Below are 16,669 nucleotides of genomic sequence, written 5' to 3' on the forward strand. Positions count from 1 at the left end.
GTAAGGAGCAAAACCACAGTGGCATGGTTCTTAAAATAATAATAATTAGGACTGTTGTGTCTGCTTTGAATAAAGAGAGACATTCCTATGTAACATTGAGGATTTTGCAGATTAAACTGCCCAGTAGGCTATATAAATTAGTTCCACCCAGTAAAATGTTACTTACACATGAGTGTATCATCATAGTACTTAGATGATATAATATAATTCCATGAAAGGATACTTTTACTTTTGATTATTCAAGTACATTTTGCTGACAATCCTGTGTTTTTTACTCAAATAAACTTTCAAATGCAACTATAGCAATAAACTTATTTTTACATTGATGTATTACTACTTTTACCTCAGTAAAGTATCTGAGTATTTCTTCCAGCCATGGATGCAGTAGTGTGGAAATTAACTATCACATCAGAACATGAAATGAAAAGCGCTGGCTGATGGCTGCTGGAAACACAGACAAATAGAGACAGATGAAGAGGGGTCGAGCCTCAGTGTCACCTCATTACTCTGATAGCTTTCACATTATTCCACTGACGCTTTGCATCATCTGCCTTACACCCTGATCATTTCCATTTTGTCAACACTGTAGGGTCAGAGTGAAGAAAACATCAGAGTGCAGGAGGAGGCGGATTGTCATTCATCCCACTGCACTAACATTCACTGACATTCACATGAACCCATAAAAGCAAACAAAACAATTCTCCATCCCTGACCCGCCCGCTGATATTTCCCCCCAGCAGAAATGTCCATGCATAGTGATGCCATACAGCACACAAACAATGTCTCAGCACAAACCCAAGCTTCAGAGTCAGGTCACGTTGGCAGCCTTCACATGAGCCGCAGAGGATGTGATCAGACAGTGTATGCATCCCTGAGCTGCGATGATCCAGCATCCCAGGTGTCCGTGTATCCATATGAGAGCCCTTATCTTCAGTTCATGCAGCAACAGATTCACGATCACAGCAGTGAAAGGTTGAATCAGTTCCTTGAAATTCAGAGGGGCAACAAGAGCCTATTAAGAAGTTTCCGGAGCTCATGTTGAGCATCATATTAATGCCATGCATGTGTTTGTGAAACTGGTTCAGCTACTGCCACCGTATGTTTCAGCACTAACATGGCAGTTATGCTACACTGTAAGCAACTACTGTACATCTGTGTAGTGGTCTCTCATTGCACCTTCATGAGTTCTCATGGGTAAAATCTCTGGTACATTGTGAAATACAGAGAGATTTACCTGGCAGTGACAGGTTTAATCAGCATTGTGTGAACTTGTTTAGCAAGGGCTTGAATGTAACTGACGTTCATTTATACGTCTAAGTTTTGCACTACAGGTGTAAATCACCCAAAAGTGTGGTGGTTGTTTATTGTTATTATTATGGATTGTTATTGTCTATTTAAGGTATTAAGGCTTCTTTGGTGATTTAAATAACATGAGTCATCTCATTATGAGATGAATGTTGTTTTATAATAATGCCAAGAAGCACACCAGCTAACAGGACCAAAGTGACATTTGCAGGTATGTTTACAAGCTGTTTAATGTGCTGCAGTTGAGCAGCTAATTAGCTATCTAGCCTGGTAACTGATGTTAGCGGTGCACTTTTCCCCAATCAAAGACAGACATAAACACAAATCAACTCTGAGCAGTGTGGCGAGATTAATTTCATCCTCCTGCCACAGAGGGTCCAGTTATTATATACTGTCTGGATATCATCCATAATTCAGAGAACAATAATTACATGTGTAATTTTTGTTTAGAGTTGCAGTTTGAGATCTAGAGATTGACAGCATGAGACTGACAGTAGTTGGGCCACAGTTACATATATTAAGCTGTCTTGATAAATTTCAAACTCAGACAACATGATATTACACAGATAATGGACCGACCTGTCATTGAACATTGAGGAATGCTGGAGCAATGTATTTCCAGAGCTGTGAAGGGAGGGGGAGTGTCTGTTGTTTTGGGGTAACTGCAGTGGGTGGGTGGGTGCTCTAGATTTGAATGCATTTTCTGCATAAGTGGGGTGATATGTACAGTACTTGAGTGCTGTTACTAGGGCAAAAGGATTCATTATTTTTATATATAAAAATTGCCATTGTAATTTTCAAATTGCAAGAGCTGTATTTTTAATCAGGCAACTTATATCATTAACAGTATGTTGAAAGAGTACTCCACAGATATAGCAGTGCACTCCACAATATCTCAAGATTGATGCAGCAGCACCAGACATATTATCTTTTTTATTCCACACATTGTTCTTCTTTGTCAAAACCTGGTGCCTTCATTACCCGCAATGCAACTTGACTCAGTTCACTCGACTGTACCAAGCCCCCAAAGAGCGCCAGGCTGTGAAGCCAATTTGACATACTGACCAAATCGTGTAATTACATCTTTCAGGTCTGTCAGGTGATGCACACTGGCCCAAAAAGCACTTTTCCCCACACACAATCAGTGGAAAAGGAGTGGCTGAATACTTTACTGTCAAAATTTGATCCATTTAGTCCAATAACAGACATGATTCAATTATTTTAACCCTATTCAAGTTAGTGGAGCGCCAACAGGAAGCTAGCTGGCTTGGCCAGTGGAAGTCTCTACGAAGCGGCAACCTCCGAGGCTGAAAAATGAAGCCAATGCAGGAGTGCCAATGAATGCAATTCCTCAAATGGCCACTTGAGGCTGGCACCAAAAGCGAGTCAATCCCCAATCCCCCAAAATGCCCAACTTTACAGCAGAAATAAACATATTTAGAGCCTGGTAAAAAAAAAAAAAAAAACTGTTTTCGTCTCTACAGCTAATTTACCCTTTCATGACAACTATACATGGGGTGATTTTTTTTATAACTCATCCATTTAAATTTCATTCAGCCATAAAGTTATGCATAAGTAAGGACATGGTGGCTATGGCTCAGGAGGTAGAGCGGGTCGTCCACTAAGATACTGAACCCCAAATTGCTCTGTGCCATCAGTGTATGAATGTGTGTGAATGGTTGGTTCCCACTGATAGGCAGGTTGGGACCTTGCTTGGTAGCCCCTGTACCCATTCAGCATATGAATGTGTGTGTGAATGGGAATGTGACACATAGTGTAAAAGCAGAGTGGTCAGAGGACTAGAAAAGTGCTATACAAGTACAGTCCATTTACCATTTACCATTTACATGGCTGCTTTGAGTGACAGGTCGCTAGCTGCTTGGTGGCTTGTTTTAACAACCAGGCTTCATTCAGCCAGCATCAGCTCCACCTCTTTTGTCCATTTTGGATAAGCCGAGAGTTAGGAGGAGTCAGGCATTGCGAAGATGGCAATGGTCAGAGCCGCTCACTTTAAGCTTCAAAACCACTCTTCAGAAACCAATGGGACGGTGGCTACGTCCATATTTTTACAGTCTGTGGTCTCTACTGAGCATGCTCTATGGGCCCCAGTGTTCAGGAAGCGTGAGCAACATCCAGGTAGTTTCTCTATAATGGGAAACCGATAACCAGTTCTCTTCAATACATCCATCCATTTCACTTCTTTCTAACTCCACCCCCCCAGATTTTTGTCATCTTCAAACTTGTAGTCTTCAGCCCCAACCCCCGATGACTCAAGTGACATTACTTGAGGCAAAAATAAACTCTCAGCTCTTGTCTGGTTCTTTGCAGGCCAGCGTCTGAACAATATACATTCAAGTAAAGATGGTATTGTGATAGAAGAATGTAACTTATGATGCTTGGAAAAGTAGACAGTGGACTGTGTCTGTTCAAAAACACCAACCTCATAGTGGGTCTGGCCCTAGATAAATTATTTTGATGATGCTTCACATCAGTTTCAGACAGGCAGCTAGCAGGTATCTCTGTAGATGTTAACTGTAAATGACCAATAGCTGGCACAAATGTTGAAATCTCCTAGTGTAAATGCATCATATCATAATTTTAAGCATATCATCCGAATCTCCAAATCTAGACCTCAAGAACTGTGAAGCCAATGTTAGCTCATCCTGTCAGTCTGTCAAGCTAACATTAACATTAGCTTAAGAAGCTACAGTGCCACAGAACTGGTATAACTAATACTAAAAATAACAAAATTTAAGTAATCATTATATTGCATGAATTAATATTATCAAGTGAGGTTAGGTATTCCATTAATGTAGTGTTTTAATAAATGTGGGCTAAATAGGTCAGTTTCTCTATACAACACTAAGTTTATTCAAACATTTACTTCCTAGAAACCTGTGAGAACCTCAACAGTGAGAAAGTGAATTATTTTTTATCTAATTCCACCCATGTATAATCAAAAATGTTTATGATCATGGCTGGTACAAAACATATTGTGCTTATACTATGTGCACCATACATACAGGCCTGCAGGTTAATCACATGAAAAACCTGCTTTTTGAATTAGTATTGATTTGCGTTGAATTTTTCATGTTCATTCTCTTCAGCTCTCCCATGATGGCAACTGGATGGAAAATAAACGTGACAGAAAAAGATTTCGCTCACACTTTTCTCCCATGGTCAGATGGAATTGGCTGGGGGAAACAAAGGTACCCAGCTTGCTGAACTGCATCTAATCCAACACCCTCCCCTCCCTCTCCCCATCATCTCCCAGCTCCACCAGCTCTTTACCTGAATCATTTCAAACAATCCAGGGGCTGGTGTGGCTGCTATGAATACGTTTATGTCCTCCCTGCTGCAGCCAGGAGGCTGTAGTGTAAGAGCAGGGAGCCCAAGGGAAGCCTCCTCCTCCATAATAAAGGCACTGGGAAGTGAGAGTCTCTGCCTCCATCAGCTCTCCACACAATCAGGGCTTTGACCCACCAGCACGGAGCGCTCAGAATGGAAATGAACTCGCCGATGAAGTGATAGTGTGGTTGAAAGAGAGAGTGTGTGAGAGAGTGATTGTGTGTTGGAGGGGTGGGTACAAAGGCCTATAAAGTGTCTAGACAATGAGGAAGCACTTATGGACTCTCTATGGTCTCATTACTTTTGAGCTACCTGCTGTTATCGTCCTTAAGTGTTTGCAGTTACTTCTTGTTTGGATGTAGATGTCTCGCATACCTGACAGCAGTTGAGGGTCACAGCATCAAGAGAGGACTTTCACCTACTCAGCATCCATACTAATGCAGCAGCCAGCAGCCAGCAGGGAATTCTTAATCATCCTGCAGGACATCCTCCTCATCCCTGCAGAGGAGTTACAGCACAAACACACTGAAGGTCGTCATATTCATATGTGCGCGACACCAGGACTCTCAAGTTCCCTCAGTGACAGTCACTTCTATGAAACTACCTTCTCTAAATTGTTTTATTATTTGAAAGTCTCCCTACTGAGCAGGTATTTTACAAGCTGATTGATTAATATTTGCGGGCTGGACCACAGAGAACAGAGGCAAATAAAGTCACAGTGCACACGCTGAAGGTTTCCTTCCACAAACATATGGGGGAGGCAGAAATAATCTGACTGACTGATTTAACTCTTGGCTATAAGTGACAAATATCCACACTGACCACTGGAAAGCACATCTCAGTTCTATCAGGATCTGTGGTATCATGCTCAACCTGCCGCACCAAGGGTGTCAAACTCAATCAGTGTACAGGCTTATTAAACTAAATCACAAATCAGCTGTTACCTAAGCACCTTTGAAACAGAATGAACTCAGATCTATGAATAATAACATTCTGTACACTTGGCATCATAAAGGAATACATAATATTAATGACTAGTGGTGGAAAGTAACTAATCATATATACACTCAAGTATTGTACTTAAGTACAATTTTGAAGTACTTTACTTGAGTATTTCCATTTGATGCTACTTTATACTTCCACTCCACTACATTTCAGAGGGAAATATTGTACTTTCTACTCCACTACATTTATTTGACAGCTTTAGTCACTTTTCAGATGAAGATTTGACACAATGGATAATATAACAAGCTTTTAAAATACAACACATTGTTAAAGATGAAACCAGTGGTGTCCAATCTTTTTGGCTTTTGACCTCTTACAAAAAGCAGTGTGTAGTCGGGGTCACATTTCAGATGTCTATGGATTGTTAAGAGCTCCACCAAATAGTGATTTTTCCCTCTAAACTTCTCACATGGTTTCATTTCAATAAATGTTCAAATTTATTTTTATTTATTTATTTTATTTGTTTATTTGATAGGGACTGAGCACATTAATACACATCAGAATACAATATAAGATGTAAACATGCTGGAGTTAGCAAAAAATGGAAACATCTGTATTCCCTAGGCAGGTGACAAAAGAAGAAACAGTTTAAATAACAACATGCAAATACAAATATACAAATACACAGCATAAAGGGACAAAATACATTGTTCACATGTTCGGTTAAAAATGCTCACAGTTCTGGTTTGCTGTGAGCCATTGTTTGCGATGAGACTTAAAGGTGGAATATATGGGGCACTCCCTTATTGCAAGTGGTTGGCCATTCCAATATTTACTTCCCTTTACTTATAGCGCAGTTTGTCCAAATGTAGTGTGTCTAAATGTTACCACACAGTCCCCTCTAGTGGTGGCCCTAGTGCTATTGCCACTTTCAGCCCTCTGTTTAATAAATTAATCTAAATGAGGTGGGGTAACAAGCATATTTAAAGTTTTTGAAGTTCTCAAAACTTAATACATGATATTTTTCCAGGATGTTACAATGTTGGAATGAAAGTGTTTTTTTTAATCAAGAATTTTTATAGCTTTCTTGAAAAGTAATTCTGTTGGTTTGAGTGTTGTTACACCTGCAAGTGACCAGTTAGTGTGATGTAAGAGTTAAGGAGGCTTCTTGGACATCTTTTGCCTGTGTAAAAATTACTGCATCATCTGCATACATTTGAATATTGATGTTTTGACATGCATTGGGTAAGTCATTAATATATAGTGTGAATAACATTGGTCCAAGAATAGAGCTGTGTGGGACCCCTACAGGACAGTCAAAGTAAGGAGATTTGGTGCCATCAACACAAAGACATTGTTTTCTATTGGATAAATATGATTTCATCCACAGGATAGCTTCTTCAGAAAAATTAAAGTGAGTTAATTTAGATAAAAGAATCTGGTGGTCAATGGTATCAAATGCCCTCTTTAAATCAAGAAAGACAGCACCGACATAGGAACTCTTATCCAATATGAATTTAACTTTTTCTAAGAAGACACAGATTGCTGATTCTGTGGAATGGTGGGCACGGATCCCAAATTGCATAGGGTGCACAGGGGTGTAGCTTTTATTTAGATGTTCAGTCAATAGCTTTGCCACCCACTTCTCAGCAATCTTAGATATATCTGGAAGGATGCTGATTGGTTGATAGTTAGCCATGTCTGTTTTATCCCCAGATTTAGAGATTAGGGTAAGTGTGGCCACCTCCAAACTGATGGGACAACTGTTTGCCTGAATGACAGATTAACCAAATATGTAATCGGGCGTACCAGGGAATCTTTGTCTAATTTTAAAAAGTTGGTGTCAAGCCCATAGGCATCTTTAGCTTTAGAGCTTTTTAGTGCACTGATAATGTTGGCCACTTGTCGTTCTGTAATTTCCTCCATTTTAAAAAGTTTTGAAAAAAGTATTAAAATTAGGGTCATCATATTTTTCACTAGTACATTGTTAATTTTGAGTTCTAGTTCTTAATTGTTTTGTTTGTTTTGTTTACAGATTAATTTGTTAATATTTTGCCTTTTTTTTTCTTCTTTCCTCTCCCATTAATCATCTCACAACCCTTCAATTTTCCTGGTGACTCTTTGAAGGCGGCCTGACCCCTAGGTTGGAAACCACTGGACTAAACTAGCTAACTGTATATAAAGTAGTTGAGAGGTCCTTGAGCATACAGTCATAAATGTGCACAAAAGTAGTATGTAGTATGTGAGATTAGCTGCGGACAGTTATATACACACAAACAAATAACCGATTGCATGATCTCCTCCAGGCTTACGCCTGGTGGAGATAATGATATCTCAGTCGAGGGAACCAAACCACTACTTTAACTTTAATACTTTAACTACATTTTGCTGCTAATACAATACTTAAACTTCTGTACTTAACTATTCATGGTCAGTAAAAATTTACCAATAAGAATAAATTGTTGGTTTCTATAGAGCCAGGACAGCAATTTTAGATTTTGACAAACAAAATTTGAACTGAACAAAGAAACACTGGCATTAAAGTATTGAAAAAAAGTTGTATTTACAGTGAAAAAACAACATGACAATCTTTGATTGATCTCTGATTTTTTTTTCCTTTCAGTTTTTTTTTTCATGCTGACAGTTTCTATTCAGTTACAGGGATTTTCAGTTTCAAGGAGAGCTTGATTTCCATCTGATCTGCATAATAAGGAAAGAACATCACTCTTCCTGACCTGATGCCTCTGGCATGACCACACACCTACAGAAATGCCTTCCACGAACTCACTTGGAACTCCCAAGCTGCAAGTAAATTTGTTTGTCCCCTGGCTGATGTTTATCCTCATCTGAACCACACAATTTAGCCTTCTTCTTGGAGTTATGGTTGATAGGCAACTCTAACATCATTCTCCACATGTAAACATATCCTGTGCTTAGTCTTTATTGCAGCCAGTGACTGCAAAGGTGAAAACATAGGGAAGAGGAGCCATATTTTCATGTCCTCAGCAGTGAGTTAAGGATCCTCCTGTGAAAGGGTGAGATATCTGCTGGAATTGCATCTTCATTGTGACAAGATAACACCAGCAACTGCTCCTCTGCCTTACCAGAAAGGCCACTTATAGCCTCTTTCTGCTACCACGACTGTACCCTGTGCTACCTTTCCAACTGCCCATTTTGTTGTGGTGATTTGTCTCATAATGTCCCCTAATGTAATATTCTTTCATTATGGCCACATCAGCTGTGCAAATGAGATTGACAGCTCTGTCCCGAAAAGTACTTGTCTTCCCTCCTGTCTTGAAAACCTCACTGGCCACTTTTATTTGTAGCATTTTACCTTTTACTTGTGGCATTTTAATCAAAAACTCTTCAACCAGTAGTAGTGTTTAAATAGACATCAGAAATAACATTTAATGTGGTTAAAACTGGAACACTGATAAATCAGTCTGCACTGATATATAAATGAATGTGGGTGATTATTACAGTATCTGTTGTTCACAGCTGCAACTATATGTTGATAAAACATATAGATTAGAGAAGTGCTGCATCAGAGCACAGTGCCATTACGCACAGTCATTCACTTTGTTTACCTTCATTAAATCACCTGCAGATGAAACCAGGCTGCTACAGAATAACCACACAAAACTCTACACACTTCAGACTGGTCAGTTATAACTCGATATTCAGCCTGTTATATCTGGAGATGTCGAGTTACAGGAGCTCATCAGTCCTGTATGTCATGACCTGCTCTCCAACTTTAGTTTTGCATTCTTTCAGCAGTTGGAATGCATGATGGTGTAAAAACTGCCATGTCATATTTTGTGATGTGATGTTACAATGTACAACATGAGATAAAGTAGAATTAATCATATAAACAGCTTCATCAAACTGTTTTCATTATTTATGTCTAGCAACATTGCACCAATGAAGTGTTAAAAATGACAATATGCCAGTTAACGCTAAAAGTGTCCCTTCAAATAAATTATGTTGCGTTCGATCACTTAATTTGGTAGCCTCCCCAAGCATGATGTTCTGGCACCACTTATGATTGTCTTTGTGAGTTAGCATGTTGACATTAACATTTAGCTCAGAGCACCAATGTACCTTAGTACAGCCTCACAGAGCTGCTAACATGGCTGTAGACTCTTCATCTGGTTTGATGTGGGACATTGAGCTTGGCTAAACTGCCACTGAAATTGTGAGTTGAAAAGTAGATGGAAAGATGCAGCTTCACAATCAGACTAAATTGCCATTCTAATTCACTTTATTCATTCAGTCATTCAAAGTCTCAAAGGATTATCTAGTAAGATGTGTCAGACAGCCACAACAAAGGACTAAGGAGAGAAAGGATCCCACTAACCAAAACTCACAAATAGAACAGTCAGTCAGACAGATCCAACTAAGAAAAAGTCTTGTAAATTAAAAAATCTAAAAGTAGAATCTGCTTTTAACCTATATAGAGAGGACATGTTAACTCTGGACAAAAAAGAGCAGGACTTAGAAGGCCAGAACCTCCTTACTGTGAGGTGATGGTGCAAACCACAAAGTCACCATGCCAATAAGATTATTTCTGCTTCCAAAGCTGCTCAGGCTCTAAAAAATATTTGTATAATCAAAAAACTGCAATGTGCATCCACTGAGTAGACATCTCAGTGTGACGTTACAGATACTCACCTGGAGGATTTTCTTCAGTATGGCTGAAATGAGGTTTTTTATGTCTTGCTACACACCTTTGGTATATACTCTCTTCTCTTCTTCCCTGGGTTGCTGGATTGCATTCATGCAGGGTAACTCAATGACGGAACATCAAAGTGAGTTTGTGACTTCCTCCACAAGAGAAATCCAATTCGCAGTTACTCTTTACTGAGAGTGTGGAGGAGGCTATAAAAGGAAACCACACAGTCAGTTGAGATACACTCACAAACTCAAAATGACATTATAGGATATTATGTTTGTGTGACCCAGTTAACAAACACAGACATATATAGGAGGTGGACAAAATACAAAGAGCACAACAACATAATTCAATCAATAATTCAATCAATCAAATACAACCCAGAAATAATTAGGACCTTTTAGGAGCTTGTACTATTCAACCTCTGTTTAAATTGTGTCAGAGAAGTTTTGAATTGGATTAAGGTTTAGGGTCCATTCTTGACCTAGGAAATATCAGTTTGACAAGACAACAAAGCAAAACCTATTACCAGATCCAGTTACTGGATTCCGCTGAACCTCTCAGCCATGCCTCTTGGCCTTCATCTGCAGATGGAGTTTATTCAGGTGTTATGGAGATGGTTTATCTGTTATCACACAACCTAAGTATAGAATTTCAGTCATGTGATAATGGAGTGTCATACATGTCTCTGTTCAAGGTAGAGGTGGGACTTACTTTCACTTTGCTTGTTTCATTCAATTCACTTAAAATATTTGTAGTAACTGACTATGTTTGTTTGTTTTTCCTTTTTTCCTAACCTAAGTGGTCATACTGCTGCAATGTTCAGCACGTCAGTACATTACGTTCAGTGTGTTGCTGGTTCAAGCTATCACATTCACATCAGTATAAAACCAGGCCTATACAAGCACTGTTTATAAGCTTGAACCAAGCCAACTATTTGCGACAGTTATCACATCATGACTGTTTCTGTGTGCTGATAACAGTGCTCTTAGTCACCACTGAGAGAAGCTCCATTGCTAAAAATATAGTTAGTTCAGTTTGAAGATTTGGTGTTAAAGATTAGTTCATACATGTACTGAACATCTCTTGGATGTGAATGTCCTCTTTGATCTCTCCTAGTTGTCCACTGACTCCTGATTGACATCTGACCTCCTCCCAGTTGATGCTATGAATGGTTTTGGTTTGGTGTTTAGACCAACATTGGTCCTGTGTTAAAAAAAGAGGCCCCCCCTTCACTTACCAGAGCAGAGGGCTCCAGCAAACAAATGCAGGGTCGTCCGGCCAAAAAGTTGAGCCAGGTTCAACTCTAGCCATATCGTAACATCATATCATCCAGTAAGGCGCTGCTTTCTGCCATCCCCTTCAGCAATAGGATGTTTTGCTCTGTGTACTTACCACAAACCATTAAACACCTTAAAATCTCTGCTGATACCCCCAAAGACAGGACCCATGTTTTTGAATGAAATTCAATACTTAAGTCACATTATAACAGGTAAACCATCTCCATGATAACTGAGCAAACTGCATCTACTGATGAATGACTGAAAGCTTCAGAAAAAAACAAGTAAGCAGACCTTGTGATAAGATTTTTTTGTCAAATTGGATATGATTACTTATATTGTACTGTAAGTTGTTCCTGTTATTTTGTCTTCACCATATACTTTCATGTTTTTACCCCATTAACAATGGGGCCTTAAACCCAGTCTACACAGGTTTCATATTTTTTTAGTTGTCATGCACAGTTTACTGAACAGATACACTGAAGTTTTAAGTCTGAGGCTATGGGACTCTACTCGACTCTACTCCCCGTTGGAGTGAGTTGCTGGACCCAAGTAAAGGAGTTCAGTTATCTCAGAGCCTCATTCAGAAAGGAGGGTAAGCTATGTGGGTGTTGTACTGGATGGACTTGGTAGTGGCAGGGTGGCTGGTCTCACCCTCAGAGATTGGGTGAGGAGCTCAGCTGCACCTTTGAATTGAAAGAAGCAGTTGAGGTGGTCTGATAGGGAGGGGTCGAAGTGGCATCCCCCATAGAGGTGACCCAAGACATGCTTGAGGGATTATATATCCCATGTGGCCTGAGAACACGTTAGGATTCCCCAGGAGGAGCTGGAGAACATGGTTGTGGAGCTAAAGAGCCTTTGGGCTACCTTGTGTAGCCTGCTGCTGCCAGAGCCTTGAAATGCATAAAAGGCAGAATTATGGAGGATGTAGTTGGATGTAGTTACAGTAAACTTTGATGAACTTTGATAGGCAAATCTGTGTCATACATGGTAGACATAATGTAAACTCTATTCTTCCTTGATGAAAATCAGAGAAGTAACAACTCATCCACCACATTGATCTCCACAAACTTTTTTATTCCTATACTATATAATGGGCACAATTTTTCTTGCATTATCACTGAACATTGGCATTGAACATAAATTGTGTTCTACATCATCCAGTACAGTATCCTGTCCAATCTGTTTGTTCATCAGTATGCCAAAATGCTGCCAGTCAGCTCAACCTTAAGCCAGTTTGTTGTGGCATTTGGTACATATATTCATGGTCTCCATAGGATATTACTCAATACTTTGGGGAAAGATTTATGTTCTGTATTGTACTACCATCATGCCAGAATTTTCCTCAACTACCACTGTGGTCCATAAAAAAAGCATCTTTGCTGAATTACGTGGAATTTATGATCACCAGAAGATACATTTGGATGTTACGGGTGACCCCAGTAGGGTTAGGTTAGGTTAGTTTCTGGTTGTTGTGACCAGCTTAGAATGGCTGTTTCAGGATAAGGGGGAGATCATGTCCATTAACATCAGAGTAGTAATGAAAAACTGGTCTAGTCTAGAGTCTGGTGCAGAACTCCATGAATGTAATTTAACATGTGAATAATGGAGTCTTTATATGACCTTATACTGAATTAAATGATATCTTCAATGACATCAGTTAATTCAGCCCATGCGTCTTATAGAATTTTTACTCCTATTTCACTCTCTCAAGATGTCCTCAGGTGCTGTGTAGGTGGAGCAGTCTGACCCGCGTATATATTTACGAACATAGAGACCAGCTTTTTGGCATAAGGTTCAGTTGCCAATATGGAAGTTCATCAGGAGAATTATAAGTTTCAAAATTTTAAATGTTTCCTCTGACATAGTTCCTGATTTGTAAATACCTGAAAAAATGGGATGACTGTAGTGTAAATTTTGCTTTAAGCTGAGCAAATGACAAGAATCAGTGTGCAGGTCATTAATAGTAACAAGGCCTTTCCTTTTCCAGGTTAAAAAAAAACAGCATCTAGCTGTGAAGGGGAAATGCGAGATTATAGCAAATGGGGGCTGAAATGGAAGTGTTTGGCAACTTGATTTTTTTTATTTTTATTTGATACCACACCTTGAGTTTTTGACTATAAAACCAATCCCTTTCAATGAACGAGGGTTGGGTTTTTTTGTGCTGGAAGGGAGGAGCCACTAATGTCCCTTTTTATAGACGCCCATGATGGGTGGTGTCTTTGAGTTCTTTAGGGTATGCGTCCTGCCAGAAAACAAAGGCTTGCATGGGCTTGAATGTCTCGAACTGTCAATGTGTTTCCCCACCCTTTCTTGGGGACTTGTTTCACATTATATCCCAATTTCCACTTATCATTGGTCCATTTTAGTTAATTACTCATTCAGCAATTTTTTCTTGAATCTGATGAAATAGTTTTTATATAGTGTTATATAGTGTTTTTGTTTTCATCAAGGGTTTAATCCAGTTGAACTCTCATTCCTAACAGAGTACACTTTGTAATATTGGCAAATTCACAGATCAATTATGGATGCATGGATAGTGCATGAAACTAAATTTATAAACCTCAAAATAAAAAAACTCTATTTAGCACAAAAACTTAGCTTGGGGTCATTACATGTTAGAATGTTGTATTAATCCTATCATTTATATTTTCATCCTCACTATATTTCAGGAATTGACCTCATCAAGCAGCACATTGAAGAACCCTCCCTGCAGCTAGGTGATGCCACCAGGTCCAGTTCATCTGATGAAGATGACTTCTCCTCTGCCCTGCAGTCGTCTCAAGCAAAGACAGCTCAAAAAAACTGGGCGGATACTTGGCCGGTTCAGCAGATCACATGGAAATCCTTCCCAGCTGTGTGCAAGCTATCTGTGAAGCTGAACACACCTACTGGCCTCAGTGGCCTGTGAAAGGCTATTTAGCATTGCAGGACTTGTCTTCAGCCCAAGAGCGAGACTGAATTCTCAAAATTTTGAAAACACACTTGTTATGAAGATGAACAGCAAATCTTTAAGTTTAAAGTAATGACTGGGTGGTTACTGTAGGGAATAAGGGAGGGACGGACAGATAGACAAATGAATGGGAGGGAAGGAAAAAGTGGATTTTGTTCTTTAAATTTTAAAGTTTGGTGGTGTCCATGCTTAAAAGAATAAACTTAATAATTCTCAAAATTCTGACTGCTTGCTTTTTTATTAACAGTATTTACTTGTACTTTTACTTTCTATACTTTAGTACATTTAATATCAGAATTACTTTTGATACTTAAATACAGTAAATATCAGATACTTTTACTCAAATAATATTCTAATATGTGACTGTGACGGGACGCCCGTGAACGCTCCGTCATGCCCTAACCGGCGTGCGTTTCTCTCTCTCCCGCTGGTGCCGGGAGCGCACAGCGCGCAGCGCTCCCACTGTTCCTGCGGAGCCATGCTCCGGTGAAAACTGTTCCTTGCAGGCCCGCACTTGTGTCCCGCGGTCCTGCACTCCCACAAACTTTTCCCCGCTGTCCGAACTCTTTTCTGCACGCTAGGCGTTCGAGGGTGCACACTCGGCGCTGACGCGACACACTCACACACACATATACACTTACCTGCTGCTGCTGCCTCTGGTTGCCTCCTGGCATGGGCCAAACTGAGGCACTTCCTGGACACACTATAAATAGCGCTTGGTGGCGCGCTTAAGAGGGTCAGGTGACCATGGACTATACCATCGACATTGTATGAACTGATATTTTATGATTTATTTTGGTTTGGGGGTATTTGGGCCATCGCTGTATGGAGGGCGATTAGTGCCATTTTTCCTGTATGCAAAATATATCATTGATTTTTGAATTTATGTTTGTTGTGTTGTCAAATTTGACTGTAGGAGTCTATAATTTGGTAATTGGTTTGCCCGGGGGAGGGGGCTAAGAATATATAAGGGGGAGCTCTGCTCATTTAGGTTGGTTGGGTTTTTTTTGGTCGTGGCTTAGTAACAATGTGGGTGACAAACTGCCAGTGTGAAACCTGTCGTGTAAATACTTTTTTTTTGTTATTAGGGTTTTTTTCCACTCCTGCACTGTAAATATTTTTGCCACTCTTGTTTGGGGGAACTTGGTGTGAATAAAAAAAATCACCACGCTGAAGTTTCTCGTCGTCTGAGCCATCATTGAAAGCAAACCCGCGACAGTGACTAAAGTCATTTTCTGGTAAGATATCTGTACTTTTACTCAAACTGTGGCTTTCAGGTACTGCATCCACCACTATGTCTCCCTCACTGTTGTTATTATAAATGTATGTCTGTAGTAGTGTGTAAAGAGGAATGGTGAATACTGATGTCACTGGTAGACAGACAAAGGTGTAAGTAATCACTTCTATTCCTAATGACCTGTTTCTGAAGATTGTTTACTTCATAGTTGTACATCAGACATTGAAATTAGTTTAAAGTGAATGTGGATATTGTAATGGCATGAACCACTGAGCTGAACATGCTGGTTCAAGCCTGTTTCTAAAGCTCTGTCCTATTATCAGAGTGACTAGGTTGAATGCTGGCAACAGACAGACCGAACGTTGCCATATAGAGATTAGTCTTTCTAAGACAAAAGGAGAACATTTATAGTAAGTGCTGAGCACTGAAATCCTTATGACCCACCACCCACTTCTCTGGATTGTTATTAATCCTGCATTCTGCCAGACTGCTTTGTTGGATGCAGTACAATGCCAAAAGAAGACTTCTCATGCCAAATATCTTCCAGCTGGCTTTGCTGTATCGTGCTGCAACTTCGTTGTCTTAATTCTCCTCTCTTTGGTACCATTTACTTTTCTCAGGATCAGTCATATTCATTTGTGGTCAGAGCTGCAGTACTCCTGGTCTCAAGTCAGTAGGTTCATCAGGCAGTCTGCTGGTCCATCCAACACTTGGACCAGCTCTATCTTCCTGCAGATGCAAAATTAGCGCAAGGACAAACAGTTTTTATGTAGGTTTCCTCATTCTTTCTTTTAGTCTATTTTTGTGTCTGCCAAACATTTTTAAAAGCACTGATTGCATGCATTTTGCAAATGGTGGCAAATACACATTTAACAATTGATTGACACTCGCAAATTTGCAAATATGGGGTGCCATTTAACTAGTTTAAC

The 16,669-nt window shown here is 39.7% G+C and overlaps 1 long non-coding RNA gene across 1 annotated transcript; it reads right to left on the bottom strand.

Annotated features, from left to right (window-relative positions):
• Positions 1-277: 277 nt before the first annotated feature.
• LOC122975176 lies at positions 278-15,437 on the bottom strand. The gene is made up of 4 exons (XR_006400583.1): positions 15,145-15,437; positions 10,326-10,476; positions 5,029-5,151; positions 278-985 (listed from the first exon to the last, which is right to left on the bottom strand). It is a non-coding gene; the product is annotated as an uncharacterized LOC122975176 (long non-coding RNA).
• Positions 15,438-16,669: the final 1,232 nt, after the last annotated feature.

The sequence above is a fragment of the Thunnus albacares genome, chromosome 23 (genome assembly GCF_914725855.1).
Source record: "Thunnus albacares chromosome 23, fThuAlb1.1, whole genome shotgun sequence".
NCBI classification, from domain to species: domain Eukaryota; kingdom Metazoa; phylum Chordata; class Actinopteri; order Scombriformes; family Scombridae; genus Thunnus; species Thunnus albacares.